Raw genomic sequence first — 18266 nt, forward strand, 5'->3', positions numbered from 1 at the left:
AGGATCACGCAAACAAAGGAGGGGAGAGAGAAAGAGAAAAATAACAGGGGGAGGGGAGAACAGGAAAAATACAAGACAAAAACACAACACTGTAGGTCTTTTTTTTCTTGCTGTTTACTTAGGTTGCAGGTTCTCCGCTCGTATTGCCCCAGTGATAACCTGCATCTTGCGTATAAGGTTTGCATCTAGTCTTCAAATGTCAATGAGCAGTAAAACAAACCCAGGAAGAACATGTAAAGTGCCCAGTAATTTTCGAGGTTTGCATTAATTTAATACAGTACAAATATTTTCACAATCACAATATCAGTGGGCAGCTATGCATTTGGTACCTAAGCCTTTACTGGGGATTTACCAGACTTGAGCCACTTAATACTTGCACAATTATATATCAATAATATATATTACTGTATACAATAATGCAATTCAGAGCAAAACACCAATGTGGCATTGGCAACACGTGTATCATCTTGAGCTGTTCATCAACATAAAAACATGAAAAGAAACCATTCAAAAACCAACCAAAAAAGGATAGAATGTTATTAATGTGCAGATCGCTACAGATGTGTTTTCGCCTTGGAGTTGGCTATGTAACAAGTTTTGCTCTGACCAAACAATCAGAGGATTGTAAAATGCTCGCTGGCCCTTGAAGGATTAGAGGTGGGTAGAGTAGCCATAAATTGTGCTCATGTAGGAGTAGTGGTACTTTAGAATAATTTTCAAGTAAATTAAGATATCCTTTATCTTTCCCCCACTGGGTAAATTTACAAGTAGTCCTTCCTCCAAATAAGGACTTGAGTAAAACTATGTAAATATTCTGTAAAAGAAAGTACTGTACTTAAGTAACCGGTGGGTAACTTCTTAATGATACAAAATACAAGATAGAAATGTGCAAAATCACATTTTGTATAACAATGTCACTTTAGCGAAATCAATAATTTCAAGTTAATTTCAGTGTCATTGTTTTCCCATTTTTCAGCAGAAGCTGATGACAGCATGACATACTATAGCTGCTTGTTTTACAAGTATGTGAAGTAAACATGAAGGTAAGGACCGGAACGTTCTGCCTTTTCTAACTACAAGTTTCATGCTATTGTCTCCTCCTTTGTGCCACTCTGAACGAAAATTAGTCACTTTGAAAACTTAGTTTCAGTGGGGCTGTGGAGAATTTGTGTGGTCATATGACTGTCTGGCTCCATTTGCTCAGTGAAATTGATGTGAAACATCACTATTGGTTCTGGTGGATTGGTGAAACAGCACCAAGGCAGAATTTTCTCGGGCTAGCAAAAACAAATGGATCGGGCGAACAATAAACTCTAGACAAAAATAAAAGTGGTGAGCCAAATGTGGCTAAATGTCACAATCAAAGTAGGATTTCTCAGTTTACATTAAAACTACTCTGATTAGCACAATTTACACAAACTGCGACTAAGGTAACGTCACAGTCAATGAAGCACATTAGGACTCAACTCTGATAAGGAGGAATTTAAAATAACATACAATACATGCTGATTTATATAGCGCTTTCACAACAGCTGCAGCTGTAACAAAGCGCTTAACAAAACAGTTAACATAAGTAAAATAATAAATACAACACATAACAAAACACAGACAGTCGTACAAATTTAACCACTTTTCCTTCACATGCTTTGTTGTTTAAAGTAGTTATAGATGAAAGAGGAGAGAATCAAAGTGTCCTTTCACCAGTTGGCATAGAAAGAAGCTGACATCTGATAGGACAAAAAAAAAATCTTCCATTACATACGCTACCGGAAATGCTACAAATTGAAGAGAATAGACTGTTTGGGATAAATTACCGGTAATACAATTTAAAATCTAAGAATTTAGGCTGTAAGTAGGTCAGTGCTTCTGATAATAATAACCATGATTGCCCACCAGTGCAGTAGGGATATTGGATCTAAAAATACACATTTTAATGGCAAATGGAGCGGCTTGTAAAAAAAAAAAACAACAACATCCAGACCACTTGACATATTTTCAGTAATTATGTTAGCTTGCTTGCATGTTGCCCAGTGCATTGCACTTGAGCTCACCAGCAGGAAAAATGAACCGCTACCTCCCACAGAGCCCCCTCCCTCACTTGTGGTGGACTAACAAGAGAAGAGCATGTACACATTGTAACACTCCAACATCTCATGGGAATTGTATGTCCATGATAGGTTGATTATTTTTAGTTATCATACATTCGCTTATCATTAATGTCATAATTCATGTTATATTGATATCCAAAGTCCAAATTGACGACCCCGTTAGAGTGCTACCGTACCGGCTCACCACGTCAGCCGTTTCACCCTAGACATGCTGATCAAACGCTCTTGTGTGGTCACAAGCTGGTGGACTGCTGTTCAGTATGTAAACTTCCTCATAGGCCCTATGAGGAAGTGTCAAACGCATGGCCCCTGGGCCAGATATACCGAAACCTTGCCACAAGCCTACTTGACTTCTGTTCAAAACTAGCCATCAAATAATAAAAATGTAATGCAGGGACAATTATGTATTTTTATGGAGTAGTATTTAGGGCTGCCCCTAAACACACAACATACAGCATGAGAAAAGGTTGATTATGGAGCTTCTTAAAAAAAATTCAGCTGTCTTTTTTCCATCCCTGTTTACAGAAAATATAAGCAGTTTTGTTTGCGTTTGCATTTTTAACAAAAGGCAAACCTTAATGACGATGTCCACGTTGAAAACAAGTTTGACACTCCTGTACATAGGGGCTTTCCAATAACATCACATTGCCCAACACCTTCCCCTAAGCAAGGGAATTTCTGGATCTGGGCGTGGGAATTGTTGACCGATGCATTGGGGGATGACATTATTGTCAGCATATCGAGTCAGGTGTCAGTGGCTGTCAGGTGGTGGTGCGTGTAACAGTGGCTTTGTTTTAAATGTTTTTTGTCTTTAGTCATAACATGGCTTGCATGGTTGAGGTAGTCAGTCACTGAAGGTCACTTCAGTCTATTAAATACAGAATAAGACAATTCAAATGTGAATGTGTTAAACAACATGAATTGATTTGTCAGGTATTGAACATCTTCAGTGCACCTTGACTCCACTAGCCACCAGCAAAGGATGGTTGCTGAAGACAAATGCCTCTGTGGAAATCCATGTTATACATTTTGAGTTCACTGTCATAGATGTAAAGGTTTCTAAACACATCAAATTTTCAAATATGAGAGACCCCACACACCAGGAGGCGAAAAAACCTCCAACGACAACTGTGGGTCGCCTCCACCTGATGCTTACCGCCAACATTTTTGGACTGGAGCAGTTCTAAAAAAATGTAAATATTGAAATAACATTTTATTTTACAATAATGATGGTGTTTGTCGTATGTCGCCACTTAGCTTGAGGATGCTAAGATGTAGGGAACATTTTATTTTCAAATATGTGGTGTTCGACATGCTAATAGTTAGCCACTTAGCATCATGATGCTAAGATGTGGGGAGCCGATGTGATGTAACCGGGACATTTCCTGAAAGCGCTTCTGAACGCGTTGACACCATGGGCTGGGTCTTCCCAAGAATTCCGCCGGCACTTGTCATCCTGTTCCCATTAGTTTCACACGTGTCAAATTTCACATCAATTTGCCACATAACAAGGATTCTTGTTAAAGATCACTCAACTTTATTTATAGAGCGTTTTAAAACAGCCACAGCTGTATACGAAGTGCTGTACATGGAGCAAAAATAAATCATACAACAAACCCCCCCGATAAAACAATACATTAATAATGAAGACAGTGGTTGTACCCTCATTCATGGTATAGTAACATTAGGATATGTACTGCTTCGCTTGTTGAAAGTAAAATGGCCTTCACTCCCACCACGCTTCAGGAATACGAACCAAATTGAACTGCTGTTTTTGAGCGATAGTCAACCTAATAGGTCAGAATAGTGTGTCACTGGTTACAGTCTAATCACACTAATCTCTGATGTTCCAGTTCAGGACTGGGATTACGAATGGAAAGAAAGAATCCCAGAGCCAGACAGAGAAGGGATTAAATGATCAGCCCCTTAAACAGGACGCCAAGTCTTTACTTTACTCTCTTGCTTTGCCTGCGAAGGGCTTTCTGGCAGTCTGAGTTTGATGCCGTTGAGGCTATCATGTTCTTCCACTCCAAACACAAGCGTGCATCTCTGGAGCTTGTGGGCCAGAGAAAATGGTCTTTCCCAAACTAACTACAAAATTGGCTGAATAGACATGTCCACTGATGTCTTTTTGGCCTCATGGGTCCCTTCACACGGGCAATAAGCGCGAGCGATACAACCGAGTCCTCAGTCTAGCAGTGACTCAGGGCAGTGATGCAATCTCAGACAGTCTTTTTCCCACACATTGTACATTTTGGAATTCCAAGCACGGTAGGTCTTGGAAGAAGATTTCAGGATTTTCATCTTCATCGTCACATAACGCCATAAAGTACAAGGAGAACAATGCGAGCATTGCAATGCTCTCTATTTACAGACATGTGAATATGAGCATCGATATTTACCAGAATGAAATCACGGTGAAGCAAAATGGAACTTTGTAGGCACAATCTGTCGGTGTTGACCAATGTTCAATGCTGTAAGAGATCTGTCATGCAAGTGTAAATGTAATTTAACCAAGTTATAATAGGTTGAACTTGTAATACGGTATGCGTTCAATCATGTCTGATGACATCAATGTTTATGTGCGATATTCCGGGCATACTTTTCTAAAAAATATATAAATAAATAAAGTTGGTTGAATTCTAAATGTAACAACAACCGAGGCCTTTGAATTTGGACTTTTTCCTTTCACTTTCTTTTTACACTATGGTGACTAACACTGACATCTTACAACAATTTTGCAGTTACCCAAAGTATTTGTTTAGAAAGTTTTGCTTTTTAAAGATACAATGAAGTTTGATGTTTGCTGTGACTTAAATCTTCAGTTATTGAAATGGGTCATAATGGACCGGTTTTCATTTTTCACAACTTCATCTTCAACAACTTCAACAATCTTTTGTTGTTGTCCTCTGTTCCTCCAAAGAAACAGTACACTTATTGGACAGAGTTTAGAGGCGAAACTGTGCAAGTTACGCAAACAACGGATTGAATTTCAAGGGTGGGGGAGTCACAGCTTTGTTGCATTTAGTGGACATCCCATTTTTCTGTGATCTATGCTCACTCCCTCTCCCTCCCCAACACGTGAGCAAGCGAAACATGGCCCGGGGTGATGATAGCTTGCTTGAGAAAAGGGATTGTTCCATACGCTATTCCAATGAGGCCAGGTACCACTCTAGCACGCTCGTCGTGTTAAAAGTGAATGTCAGAGAAGTGGTGACACAAAATGCCTTGCCAAGGACGGCCTTGTTTACTCCCACGTTCTCCAACACACATCCTCTTATCATTCCTTTAGTCTATGACGGAAATAAGACTCATTTGATTCGTCGAAGATATTGAGTATGAGCGGTATTAGTACAATCAAAGCGCCAGCTTGTCTGTGTATACTGTATCTCTGCCAGCATCAACACCCTATTCACACGCTGCAGACTTCCTTACAACTTTGAATTAGCATTTTTTACTCAAGAATTCTTTTATTTTGCTCTCACCAAACTACCCACATGAGCCTTTTGTTAATCAAATATAATTTCAAGCAATACTCCAAGAATTGGACTGGTGCTCTTGTATCAAAATGGGCCAGTTCGTAGTCAATTCAGTGTTTTGACAATAGATGTGTGCACCCTGTCCAACAACATAGTAAGCTGTCATTTGACAGATAAGAATGAGGATGTTCGAAGAGTAAATATTGCGAATCATAAAACGTGAGTAAGGTCATATACAGTTACGCCACAACAAGGCAATGGGTATTCCCGAGAAACATAAAACTGAAAATGCAGCAAGCACAGTGAAGCAGCATTGAGCTGTTATGCCGCACTCAAATTGAATAAGCTGTCAAAATGAGACAAATCGGCCCCAAAGTGCAAATTCTTTTAAATCCGCTTTTCCTCCCAATACCTATGATTAAAGTCTTTTAAAGCCTTTTTTACAATTTTCCAAAATCTAGTTCTTGCACCGTATGTTCTTTGAGTAATTTTAGCAAGCTACTTTCTATCTCTTTACTATGCTTTTAAATGTCTGTTCGTAAATGCTTTTCATTGTTGTACCCGGTACGTTTAATTAAGTGAGGCACATTGTGTCACCTTGTGTTTGAAATGTTATATAAATAAAGCTGCCTTGCCAGTAACTATAAATCAATGAATATGATGATCCGTCCCCTTTGCCGCGTCTTAGTAACGATAAGACACACCGCGACATCTTTATCATTCAATGCCCAAGCTAGCCAGTTAGCCCACAGGCTAGCCGAGCTAGCGTTCCAGTATTTCTACAGAATTGATGGACTTGGTGTCACATGACAATGTTCATGTCAACATGCTCATTGGTCGAAAACAACACAAAACAAAAATTCAAATTGTGTTTTATTCCATGAACATTTGTGGGCTAGGTGGATGGATGTTTTGGGGCATTTGAAACTGATGATTTCACACTAGGTCCTACAGAGTAACAAATCAATAGATGATTGCTCATTTTCTCCATATGTGATCAATGAAATTTAGTCAAATGCCCATCCGTAGTTGTCACGGAAAGTAAGTAACCCGCCCTTATCCTCACAATGCAATCGCAGCATTGGACAATCGAGTAAATGTAAATACTTTGCAAGAAACGTCACAGTACTTTTAAATTTAGTATACTCAAGTCACATTCCAAGGTCGCACTCAGCCTACACGTGCCATCATTGGTGGGTGAGGTGGGAAGCACCTGACCAGCCTCACACATTGAGAATACATTCTTGAAGTCCACTGACACATTCCACACATGCATTCCGGAAGCTTGGCGTGAGCTCATTACCCACTAAGTCATGTCTTTGCACAGTGAACAGAAACAGAAACTGCTGTCCGATGTGGTAAGATATTGACACATTGTACATGTGTTCATTTCTGTGAGCTGAAAATATTGTATGAGTGACGTGCAACATTTTTTAATCAGTAACAGCGCAGAAAGAAACAACATAGGCGACTTAATACAAGTGAAGCAGATCACGTGAGATGAAAGCCGAGAGCATGCAATAGCCCTTTGCATAGCACCAACATAAACTAGCCCCCCACACCCCCGTGACAAAAAATAAAAGCCCCTTCCGAGAGCCAGAGATGACTGTAGCTGATGTCTTGTCAACAAATGATTGCGATGTTGAGAGAGAATGCTACGCTATCAGGAACTACCAACAAGACCCTGACCCATTTTAGCTCAGTTCAAGGAGGACCCCTCCTATGAGTTGTGTTTGTAAAGACATGTCACACTCCCTGCATGTAATAATTTTCAACAGGAATAGCTGCATACAAGAAAAAACAATTCCAAAAAGTCACACAGGGAGTGGAACAGTTTGCTTTTATGTGAAACATCGCTCACGTGCTGGTATTAAAGTAAAAAAGACGTGTAACGACTTGTAAACAGTGTCTCCCTTAGTGTGATGGCCCACTTTCCTCACATTGTGGATCAATGCAGGATCTTCACGGGCACGTCACCATGGGAACCGTCTCGAGAGGACAGCATGTAGCTATGACAGCAGCGTGGTACGATTTAGTCAATATTTGAACGGCTGTGTAAAGTAAGGACAGGATGCGGGCTGGTTGGGGAAATTAAGCACCGTCTCTCCTTTACCTTCATGTGCATGAATTGATACTTTGTGTCGTGAAATGAAAGCAAAAGTTAAGTCTGAACGGGAGTAAAAAGGTCGAAACACTCCATTTCATCTGACCTGAGGGAGTCAAGCGTTCATACAAAAAGGCCATATTCCACTGCGCGGCGAAGGTTCTTTAAGCTAGCCAATGTTGATTTTTCACCGGGGTTCGTTCAAAAGATCACAAACGGTCGCAAAGATATTCGCTACACATTCTCAAAGAGTTTTTGAAATTCGGTCATGAAATTTTGAACATTTTCAAAATGTTGAACATTTTGGACAGGAAATACCTAGTTGCGTTTAATTAATATTGTATTCTACAAAGCACTATAACATACCATCTGGAATAACTACCACTGGTCAAGCAGATTCACCACTGTAACATTTGATGATATTACGATTTGACAACAAACAGATAAATAAATAAATAACCACACATCGGCTAAGGTTGACGTTGCGGAATCAAGTGCAAAACCGACTCCCCCATACTGATACGAGTGAGGAGAATTGAAAAGAGGCACAATAAATGAGTTCCAACAGCTATGCTGATTGTTACAGTATGATGTGTGGCCAGATTCCACTTCTTCAAACTCTTGGTGGTTACATTCTGTTAGCACCTTTTGGCCCAAGTCATATTTAACTTGGACAGCGGTGCCCCTCACACCCCCCGCATCTGCCCCACATCCTGTCTGGCTCACCATCCCATCTACACATCCTGTCACAATCAAAGGCCGAAGTGTGTGGCAGAAGGAACTGTTGTTGTCACATGACAACCAAACATACTGAATACAAGTGCACAATTACACATGTTCCAGTCATTCACTAAATGCCTGAATCTGTTTAAGGCTCTCAAATCCTTATTCATCTCAATTTTGCCAACGGGAAGCATGATTATCTTGAAACATTGTTTTAACGAAAGTTTTCCGCTCATGTGCTTTCACGATGAAAACATTCAACATCATCTTCAGCATAAGATAAAAATGCAGGCTGGTTTAAATCAAGACTAGGTGTGCCCATAGGTGTGAATGTGAGTGTGGATATTTTAAAGTGTATGCCTTGCAGTTAAGTGGCAAGCAACCCAGAGTGTGCGCTGCCAAGTTAGACAGGATAGACTGCAGTTTATTTTCTCAGCTGAGACGTATGCAAAAAGGTCACACTTACATGAACTTCCAACTGCTCATGACAACATTGCAGAAAAACACAAACTTAGAAAGACAAGCGGAAACATGGGCAAAATATGGACTGTATGTCAACTTCTCATAAATCACGCAAGCGGCCTCGTAACCTCAGTTCCACTAAATGTAAACAAAGGTCAGTATGTTAGAACCAGTCAGTCAGTATGTTAGAATCACTCCCCCCCCCCCCCCCCTGCAAATAGCACATGTGCAAAAAAGCTGTAAATACTAAAGACCCCCTCTTACTGCACAAACGTAGCACAATCCAAAATATTAGTCCTGCAATGACTGGATATTCCGGAAACAGACTGAAGCACCATCTTATTTTGCACGTCAAAAATATGCAAGGACATTCAGTACTCTGGATAATCACTCAATGACAGGCCGTCATTGTCAGCCTCCACGCTGCACAACTACACAGCTGAAAAGAAAGAAAGAAAAAAAACATCCTCCAGCATTCAACCCATCCCACTTGACTGGAGTTGTTTGCATAGCGTGCCACTTTAAGGCTGAAGTTGGACCGTGTCCAATTCTGGCACGATATACACAAGAATCCTGCATGTCTGGAAAGTTTGGTGGGTGGAGATTAGAATAGGAAAAGAAAAACAAACTTTATGACCTACTTAATTTTCTTCCAAAGGGATAAAGAGTTAAAAGGACTTCTTGCTGGCCCCAGTTGATTTCATGTTGTTCTCATAAATGTAGTCCTGCCATGGACTTAAAGCCATGATTTAAGATGCGTTTGCAAAAGAACAGTCAAGTCAAGTCACGTTTAACAATGTAAAGCAATCCTGATTGTCTTTAAGCACTGCATTTCCATCCTGAGGCTAGTCTATGATATACGGTACTTGCATATGACAAGCAGACAGACTAGACACAAAAAAAAAAGGAAAAAACAAAACAAGCCAATCTTCTTTCGGCCTCCACGTGCTGCACAGGACATCACGTGGCGCCTGGGATTGCCAGCAGCTAGAACCATAATATTGTGATTCTCATGCACACCCAAACACATGCATACACATGCATGCTAAGGATTCCAAAACGAACAGGTAGGTATTTAAATTTGAAAGGCATCCAAGAAGTTAACAGGTCATATGGAAACACTCAGCTTCTACAAAGCTGCAGGAACTTGTCAGTCCACCTCACAAGTTCCTCTCACAACAACTATTAAATATTCATTACAAACAATATGCTGACTCGGGCAAGCTAAAAAATGCAAACATTATCTTTATTTATGTACAAAGGTCGTGGCCATGAATGCCGTAACCGCCGCTGGCTGACCGTCAAATTCATTTTTTTGTCTTATCGGGAGGGGAAAAAAAAAAAGAAAAAATCGGGTAAACATGGCCTGCTGTTAAAGTGCAGGCTCCTCCCTCCACATAGTTTTGTGTTGTTGTGTCCAGTTTTTCCGAATTTCCCCAAGTGTGTGGCTTTCAGTGTGTGACTGTGTGGTCTTGTGCTTGCATATTTTTTGTGTGTGCGAATAAGAAAGCAGTATACGTTCACGCACTTACGTAACAAGAGCATGCACATAACAGATGTATGCTGACACAGAGTACAGACTGTTCTCAAATGAAAGATTCAATTACACTGGCAAAAACATAGACGATCACTCCAAGTTTTCTAAATATTACCGAACATCAGATAGGCACAAAAACAATTCATCTATGAAGAAAAGGTCTTTTGACTGGTAACAAACTTACATGAACATAAAAGCCTGATCAGAGGGCACGGCACCTGTGTGAATGGATTTTAGCTACAATTATTATAACTATTGTTAAAAACAAAACAACTAAATTATATACCTGGTAATTGCCATATTGTTTTGTTTTGTTGAGTTTTGAGGCTCTAAGAAAAGAACGAGAACATTTTTAAAATGGCTGCGTTTTCTAGTCAAGTCGTAAGAGTGTCCGCATCATGCAAAATCAACAGTTTTGAGCTTTTAGGTATGTTAAAATGCTAATTCATGTGCGTTGAGTGTTCTGCACCATTTCAGAGTATTCCTGCTTCAACATCAGCCCCGCCCGATCCAAGAAGAGGCCACAGCCGCAAGGAAACCAAACCGCGAGCTACATAGTGACATAATATTCACATAAATGCACGAACGTTAGCCCCGTTATCAAGCACGATATGACAAATGTATTTTGTTGTTTAAAAAACAAAATTATTTGTGACACACATTACCGTGCGCATGGATGAATAGTACAGTACATCAATGCTGTATAAAGATTGCCACTTGACTCTAGGTCGAGGACATAAGGCCCCTCAATATAACTATTACTATTTACGGTTTGTGAGCGGTTCGCGCAGCTGCCGGTTTTAGGACGACGTCATGAAAGGGGTGCGGCAACCACACGGTGAGAGGCGGAGTTTTGGCGAAACAGGCGCCGCCGTACTTCCGGGTTTTAAAAGTAGCCAGCAAAATAACGCATATTTCATTCAAATTGTATTGTTATTGAGCCAAAGGTAATATGTATTCATATATCTATACATGTATATTTATTTTAATAAACGCAAATATTTAATGGGATAAATAAATAAATACATTTTAGTTAATCCAGTAAACATGTCAACTGTTCTGAACGTAAATGCTTGGTGGGCTGGATTACAGAACAGGGGGAGACGTCTGTGGCGTCACACGACAGGTGTTAATGCGACTGCGAATGATGATTTATCAATACGTGCACCGAGATTTGCTGCAGAAGAGTTCAGGGCTTCTCACCCCGAGTTAGGATAGACGGTACAGAAAATGAAAGGGTGGATGTTGTTGTGTTGGAGAAAATAGAAATTGCTTCACTGGTGTTGCTGACAGTTAAAGAGTTATGATGAAGGGCTGGGAGTGATAAACTGTTCCCCAAATGTCTATTTCTGATCCAAAAACTGAGGTGGAGTTCCTGGAAGTACTTTACAAAGAATTCCGAACTGCATGTTTATTAGTTACACATTTCAAGTCACAGAGTTTGTGAGGGATCAGAGCTTTTGTTGAAGTAGCTGAGTGTAAACACTAATCCACGTTGCTGGATCAGTGTGCTTCTCTCTTTGTATTCGAAACAGAAGGGAACGTGAGAAACCCTGGGGCTACACGTTACACTGCAGGTATTAGGAACACACAATGCCGCTAATTGTGTAGCAAGCACGATGGTTTCCTTTCGCGGTTTAGCATGGTATAGAGAATGACACGTGTAAAGTTGCATTGTAAGAAGAGCTTGGCTGTTGACATTTCAAACCACGACCCAAGAGTAAATAATTCACTAGCCAGTTCAGCAGCATTTCCAATAAGATAATAGCACACAGGTAGACAAAGGCAAATGGAAGGGCCATAAAATGCAATGCAACATGCAATGATATAATGTGCACAATGTTGGAGAATGAGGAAACTGACTGATGTTGCTGATTGTTTAAAAAAAAAAATGCTGATTGTTGTCAGCACCATTTCCTGTCAGATGTCAGCAGCCCCTTTTCCTTGCCTCCATCCACCCATTGGTGTGGGCTCGATTCCCTTTTATTGATAGAGTTTGTCCCTCTATGTTCCCTGCGACTGACAGGCGACCAGTTCAGGGTGCAGTCTGCCTTGTGCCCAAAGTCAGCTGGGATAGGCTCCAGCAACCATCCCCGTAACCTCCTTCAGGATAAGTGGTATTGAAAATGGATGGATGGATTTTAGGCGGCCCAGTGGTCCAGTGCAGAGGTCGTGGGTTCGTTCCTGGAGTGGAGTTTGCATGTTCTCCCTGGGCCTGCGTGGGTTTTCTTTAGGTACTCCGGTTTCCTCCCACATTCCAAAAACATGCATGGCAGGCTGATTGAACACTCTAGCTTGATCCTAGGTGTGAGTGTGATCGCGGATGGTCGTTCATCCCTGGGTGCCCTGCGATTGGCTGGCAGCCAGTTCAGGGTGTCCACCCCCCCCCCCCACTGCCTGAAGACCGGTGGGATAGGCTCCAGCACCCTCCGCGACCCTTGTTAGGATAAAGTGGATAGGAAAATGCATGGATGGATTTTATTTATTAAGGGGGTGAAACTAAACTTTTCAGAGCTATCTTGTTGTATTTGGAAAAGTACTTGCCCCACCTGCTAAATCATTCATTCACCACAGCTAATAACATTTTTAGGAAGGCTTCATTCATTTCCACTGACCAGAGCCATACCCGATTACCTCCAGTACTGTTCACTAAAGAAGTCATATAACTATAACCTGTCTGACAAACAGGTCTTTGTCATCCAAACTGAAGTCCGCCAAAAGATCGAAAAAAACCTGAAACAAAATGCCACAATCCAAACATATTCAAATACAGGTGCGGAATAAAGTAGTGTGATTGATGTTCTGGGGCTGCTTTTTCATTCAAGACCCCATCGACCTGCTGTGAGTCATCAATTTTGTTTGATCATCTCCAAATTCGAAAAAAAAGCACTACTATTATCTACACTAACCTTAACATTATCATGAAAAGAACAGGTCTTAGTCATCCACCCATCCATCCATCCATCCATTTTCCGAACCGCTTAATCCTCACAAGGGTCGCGGGGGGTGCTGGAGCCTATTCTAGCCGTCTTCGGGCAGTAGGCGGGGGACACCCTGAACCGGTTGACAGCCAATCACAGGGCACACATAGACGAACAACCAAGCGCGCTCACACTCACACCTAGTGCCAATTTAGTGTGTTCAATCAGCCTGCCACACACATTTTTGGAATGTGGGAGGAAACCGGAGTACCCGGACAAAACCCACGCAGGCCCGGGCAGAACATGCAAACTCCACACAGGGAGGCCACAGCTGGAATTGAACCCGATACCTCTGTACTGTGAAGTCAACGTGCTAACCACTGGACTACCCTGGTCTTAGTCAGTAAACATGAATATAATGGAGATGATGAGTGTTGGTCGCACACATCTCTCAATCAGCTGGCCATTCGTCCGCTTGCAAAGGACAGCATACGCTGACACTCAATGTCATATTAGTACAGCCTGTTATTTGAATCAATGTGTGTGGAAAATGACCTGCAGGCAGGCGGATTGATTTTAGTTGTGACGTCCGATTTTATCCATGCTCGGTGTAAATAGGTCATATACATAGAGTGGATAATGAAAACGTCTACACATCCCTGCTCAAACACCAAATTTTAGATCATTTGAAAATATTTTCCACCATTAATGTCATCTATCACTTATATAACAGAATCAGACAAATACTAATATATATATATATATATATATATATATATATATATATATATATATATATATATATATATATATATATATATATATATATATATATATTATATTTTTTGTAGAGGAGAGGCTAAAAGAAAACAGCTGAAAAAATGTGGTTGCACAAGTGTGCACACTCTTATAAATGGGATGCGGCTTTTAATTTATTTATTTGTTTGTTTGTTTGTAGCATTAACCAATTACAATTAAAGTCATGTTAAAAGACATTTCCATTGCCTCTGATTAACCCCAAATACAGTACATTTCAGGTGAAAAATGAAAATGTGTTATGTATGGATGGAGGAAAGGTTGAACTTTTTGGCCGTAATTGCAAAAGGTATTTTTTGCGCAAACACAACCATAAGCCCACCAGACCTAAAATGAAGAATAATGGTGGCAGCGTCAAGAGAATTGTTTTTCCTCAGCTGAAACTGTGGCCGTCGTAACAAATAACGAAAAGCCTGCTCGAACATCTGACAATTATTTGGGGTTAATCAAAAGCCTCTTAAATGGTGACGGGTGTCGACTCCCATTTAACTTGAGTATTAATGTGGTTGGTTGATTCTGAACACAGCCACATCCAAGTTAGATGAGGGTGTGTACACCCGCCTCATTTCTATTGTTTATTTTTCCACTCTTGAAAGATTAGAAGCCATGTTATTCAGCTTATTTGACAGTAACAGTGTGGTGGGAACATTTTTGAAATGATCTTGGTCTCATTTGTTTATATTACAAAAAACATGGCAGTTGAACAGTGGGGTGAAGACTTTTAATATCCACTGTACCCCTTATATGGTCACAATCTGTGACATTTACATTGCGTCGATATAGAACATTCCAGATGCACTGAGGCGTTTCCAATATTTTGAGCGGCACAAGTCAGCATGTTGTATTGAACTGTGCAGGTGCACACTACGTGATGCTGTGGTCGCTGTGGCATGATTCACAGTGCGGATGAGGCTGTAGCATCACAGATTGCGTTTGTGGGGGTGCAGCAGTATTGGGGCACTGCAGTGCTTTTCTGTTTAATCTCAACGCACGTGATGATTGATGCACGTTTCTGCAGAGCTTAAGTGCGTCCAGAGAGCCACATCACTCCACCCTCCCTCACTCTCGGTCTCCCCCTCCATCCCATTGTGTGCAATTTCAAAATGCAGCTCACCCTCTGTCCATTGTGTTCCGGGCACCTTATTTCCTGCAGCAATTTGCCATCCTACTTTTTGTGCCCGTTTTAGCACATGGCTGTGGGCTATTTAAATGAATTTTATGTTGAAATATAATCAAGGGTCATATTTGGCTTAAGTTTTACTTTGTCCTCATCCTCTTTATATGGTCGTATTCAGCACCGCACAAGCACCGCACTAGTTCTCTCTTTACATCATCCCGATACATTCACATCATCGCTTACCGTTTTCAAAAATTCTCATCTTGTCCCACCCACCCCCATCCTACCTGCATCTCTCTGTCTCTCTTTTTGCTCTCGCTCTCTCTTTCTCTCTCCTCTGCCACCCGTCTCTTTGCTGCAGTGTGGAATTTTCCAAGCTGCGGTATTAGGGCTCATGGTGATGAAAAAAGGTGACGAAGATGGGAGAAGCTGGTAAGATGAAGGCTGAAAAAAAGAAAAGAAAAACAAATACAGTTATGAATGGCCTCTCATCTTTCTCCTTACATCTGGTAGAAAAATACCAGCACATATGTAGGGCGTGGATGTTGAAAGGCCCAGCTGCACATTTATGTTTTCAATCTTGACTGCCCCCCCCAGCACATTTAACATTGTTTTTCAGAATGTCCAGGCAGGATAAATTAACATCCTGCCAGGAGCAAGTTGCTTTGATATTTTACTTTTGTTCTGCTTTCACAGTAAATAATGCATGAATCCTAATGACAAAAAGGTGCACTTTGAAGGTATACAATTTGTTGGTCTTGGCAAAGATCTAGTTTAAATGGCGCCATTGACTTACAGGAGTAATAATACAGGTGTGGATGCAAAACTAGGCTGTATCTGATGTCCAAAATAAAAATATGGAGCCAATCTACCCTTAAAACCTCTTCTATCATCCTCCTTTATCATGTTTTAAGAGGATGCTAGTTCATTACAAGTAGACTGTTGAGAAGTGCTGTTTATTGGTTGTCTAGTGGCTGCAATGTCTTCACAGAAAAAAAAAAACACTGCAACATTTGTGGTGGGAAAGTGGAGGAGGTGAAAGGAAAAGTGTTAATGACAATCTGTGAGTGTGACAACTGTGCTCCAATGGCCTTCTGTTGCTGCGTGGTTGCGGCTGCAGTCGAGGTCATTTAGGTGAGGATGTGACTAGGACGTTTGCTGCAGTTCACTCCACTTACTATGCAATGCAATGTGACCCGACTGACTATTTCCAAAATGGCAGTGATACTTTCCACAGGAACCTCACGATACAGAGGCACCTTCAGGTACGAGTTCAATTCATTCAGTGACACAGAAAAAAAACAAAACCCAAAAACATCTCAGATCATCTTTCCCCATTCGGATAAATGGAAATGCCATTAATCCGTTCCAGTTTACCAAGAAAAAAACCCCGAATGATAGTAACGTGTTTTAATACAACAAATTGCACTCTTTAATATTGTACTTTGTGCAAACATACAATAATTACATAATCAAATAGAATGTTAAGAAATGTAACATTTTTGCTTCAGTTCAATAGACTGTCTGCTACTTGTTTTGGTGAGTTGACCATTTGGGGCAGGATATGTGTATACTGTACATGCAGTCTCATACCCTCAATAAACTGCAGTAATATCAAGGAGGATAATACAGTGCGTGTGTATATATTTATATACATACATATATATATATGTGTGTGTGTGTGTGTGTGCCCGTGAGCATTGTTACATTATATGTTTACATGCATTGCTCCAATGTTTGTAGTTGTTGGGTGCCACCACATCCCCTTTTCAAAAAAAGCCGCACAACAAGAATTTGGCCAAAAATCCACTTTCAATAGGCCTAAACTGATCAAGGCTCCCACGAGCCTACATTCTAAACATGACATCAATTCATCATGTGATGTGCATTTAACTAATGACAGAGCAGTGCAGTTATTATAAACAGATCAAGACTTTCCTTAGCCCTGCTTAGCACCAGACTGATCGGCAGTCATTTGCAGGGTACAAATAGCTGAACAACCATTCAAACTGACCTTCACACCAACAGAGAACTGAGAGTGTTTGATAACCCATTCATCTAGTTTCTCCACTTTTCTCCTCATTAGGGTTGCAAGTGAGCTGGAAGGGACATTGGGTGAAAAGTGGATTACACCCTGGACCGGTTGCCAGCCATTCGTCGGCAACCCTTTGAACAAACAACCATTCATACTCACATTTTGCACCAAGGGACAATTTCCACTGAAGCTACCATCCATGTTTTTGAAATGTGGACAGAAGCTGGGAAAAAGGCGGGTTGACATGCTACCCTTCACTGCAATAACCAACATAAAAATATCGAATATGTTTGGCCGTACACGTGAAGTTTATGAAGAAAAAGATCAGGTATTTTCAATGGTATTTATTTAGCTACTGGATATTTGAGTTTTATTTCATTGCAATTTGCTGTCTACCTTGATCAATATAAAATATGCTTTTGTAAGTAAAAAGGGAAAAGACATTGATTGGATGCAATTTTGAGGAAAAATACTATAGTGGGATATACAGTATATTTTGGTCCATATTACACACCTCTAGCACCATGTTTGTGGCACCATCTTAAATGTTTTCTGCAGTCTGTTTGTGTGTGACTCTTTGGTGTCTCTTGGCAACACAAAGACACATGACATCCAATCATCTCAACTTTGTTTAATATGATTTCATGCCCACAATGATAAAAGGAAGCAAAACGCTACATCACAAACAGATGGGCGTAAACCAAGTGTTCATAAAATGACAAGATTTTACAGGAAACAATATGAAATATTAACTTGGAGAATGCATTTCTTGTGCAATGAATGCGTGTGTGCAAATGCGAGAAAACTTAGTCACTCATCACTAGCCAATCCCCTCCCGTCATTTGTTGCTCTCATTCGGTCACATTATGCTGCCAAGAGAAACTAGACCCGGCAGTCCTTCGTGACAGAGGGGCTTTATTGGGAATCCTGAGGGGCTTGGGATCTGGGCCAGAGGGGGGAGCGT

At 40.7% G+C, this 18266-nt stretch overlaps 2 long non-coding RNA genes across 4 annotated transcripts in view; one reads left to right on the forward strand and one right to left on the reverse strand.

Annotated features, from left to right (window-relative positions):
• Nucleotides 1-18266, forward strand: part of LOC127608162 (uncharacterized) — a 20794-nt gene continuing 2528 nt past the window's right edge. The window contains exons 1-4 of one of the 3 annotated variants that reach the window (XR_007964194.1): nt 1-177; nt 551-657; nt 980-1043; nt 15629-15854. This is a non-coding gene — a long non-coding RNA (uncharacterized LOC127608162). Of the gene's footprint in view, nt 658-979; nt 1044-15628; nt 15855-18266 lie in introns of those variants that run through there. The other 2 variants (XR_007964193.1, XR_007964195.1) reach the window with 2 other exon arrangements.
• LOC127608163 (uncharacterized) overlaps nt 14178-18266 on the reverse strand; it is a 17472-nt gene continuing 13383 nt past the window's right edge. The window contains exon 3 of the long non-coding RNA XR_007964196.1: nt 14178-15711. This is a non-coding gene — a long non-coding RNA (uncharacterized LOC127608163). The remainder of the gene's footprint in view (nt 15712-18266) is intronic.

Source organism: Hippocampus zosterae, chromosome 9 (assembly GCF_025434085.1).
Source record: "Hippocampus zosterae strain Florida chromosome 9, ASM2543408v3, whole genome shotgun sequence".
Lineage (NCBI taxonomy): Eukaryota > Metazoa > Chordata > Actinopteri > Syngnathiformes > Syngnathidae > Hippocampus > Hippocampus zosterae.